Raw genomic sequence first — 2,177 nt, forward strand, 5'->3', positions numbered from 1 at the left:
GAGGATCTGATTGAGGTGTTTAAGATTGTAAAGGGAATTGATATTGTTGATACATCAACTTTTTTATATTTAACAGTAAGAATAGTAGGACTAGGGGACACAAATACAATTTTGGCAAGTTAGGAGTCATCTTCAGGCCTTTGGAATGGCTTGCCTTCAGATGTTCTAGAGGCAGTAAATTTAAGTGTGTTTAAGAAAAAGCTTTATAAGTATATGAATGAAAAGGGCTGGCTTTAAGTATTTTATTTTTATTTTTTTTAATTACTTTAGAGGTTGGAATAGCCAAGATGGACCGAAAGGTCCCATGTTGTTCCAAAAAATTATGTTATGTTCATTGTAAATTACAGAAAAAAATTACAATTTCTATATCTACATATAAGCCAGAAAAATGATTTCATACTATACTACTACTTTTTAGTTTTGTTTTTCTATTTCTAATATCTTCACTTTCTGCTTTATAAAAAAAAAGTTTACCTTACATTTATTAAAAGAATACTCCTTTGAGGAACTCCTGATAGATCATATGAGCAATTCTATTATTCTACAAAAAGTCAATTTTAATATTTTCATCTTTGACTATTAATGCAAAAGAAATTTTAGATAAATATTTAAGGTTTTGAAACAGTTGCTTTTGCTTTATCATTAAATATAATGCATTTTAGTTGAAATTTTAAAGATATATGTATTTCTAATCTCATTTCCAAGATTTCTTGGAATTTTATTTTTTAAGTTACCTCTGAAAATAAAAGGAGACATTAAGAATTTACTAAGTAAGTTGTCATACTGAGTGACCAACATATTCAACAAGCAATAGTTTCATTTATAGACTTTTCTACAACTGTATTATACCTCTTAATTCTTATATCTATGATTTTAGATGGTTTATTCAAAGGATTTAGTTGAAGCATATCTTATTCCTACTCATTTCTTGCAAGTTGTTGCAGATAGTAAATCTACAGATATTTAATTTTGTAGCCAAAGGAAACAAACAGCATTGACATATTTACCAAATATACATAGCAGTCAGTGTATCTTTCTACCCAGTGTTTGGTAGCTATTGTTATGACAGCGGAAGTCATGTGACGCTAGTAACACGTCATGAACTTCTAAAAAATTCATGTCTGTTCGTGAAGCCTCGAGTGTTTACTAGATGTGCGATATTCTTGTATATAAGACTGCCAAAAAGTGACGGCAACAATGGAATTGAATTACAGACAGAGATAGAGACGGACAATTGGGTCAAGCGCGTGTATCATAGCGTTTGTTTAAGTTATAGCATGACTGTGGAAATTAAGTGAATTTCAAAGTTGTATTGAGAAAGAATGAACTAGTTTTATTTAAGAAAGGACTTCTATCGCTAAAGTTTCTTCGGAAAGAATTTTTACGGAAAATTTACGAACGAACAGAGACGTAACAAATTGGTGTCAGAGAGTGGGACGGAAAAGAAATAAATGGAAATGAGAAGTGGCAAATCAAACTACAGCTTAGCAGATTTGATGGCAGCAATACAAGAACAGCAAAAGAAACAAGAAGAACGAGAAAATAAACAAGAAAAGAAACAAGAAGAGAGATTACAGCAGTGGCCAGAAAACCTGCTCGAACAGCAAAATAAACAAAAGAAAGTACAACAGCTATTGAAGAAAAAATAAAAGAAACAAGAAGAACGAGAACATAAACAAAAAGAGAGACTACAGCAGTTGCAACTGGAACAAGAAAGGAAACAAGAAGTACAAATGGAAAACATTAGTAAATTTTAAAGCGAATTAAATACATTAAAGGATGATTTACTGTATTTTACACAAGGAGGATATATTAACCATCGACTTAATCAGCCCCAAACAACAGCAGGCCCCTTACAGACCCCGCAGCTAAACCCTAGTGCAGACATCTTCAGTCCTGTTAGAAGTTGTTGGAACTGTGGAGAGCAAGGACATATGAGGAGCCAGTGTAAGAAGAATATTACCAATAAGTCAGCCTCAAGGAAACCAGTAGTGGTTGGTATTGAGGGGTGCCCACCAACCCCCATCGTGAAAGTCCCGACAGCTAGGTGTAAAATGCCAAGCACACATAGTGTCTATGTGACAGAAAAGCTGGATGGCCAAAGGTGCAACTTTGTCATAGATTCTGCATCTCAGCAAACCTTTGTGAGGATTGAGGTGTTAAATCACAAAGGAGTA

This window comes from Limulus polyphemus, unplaced genomic scaffold (genome assembly GCF_000517525.1).
Source record: "Limulus polyphemus unplaced genomic scaffold, Limulus_polyphemus-2.1.2 Scaffold3509, whole genome shotgun sequence".
Lineage (NCBI taxonomy): Eukaryota > Metazoa > Arthropoda > Merostomata > Xiphosura > Limulidae > Limulus > Limulus polyphemus.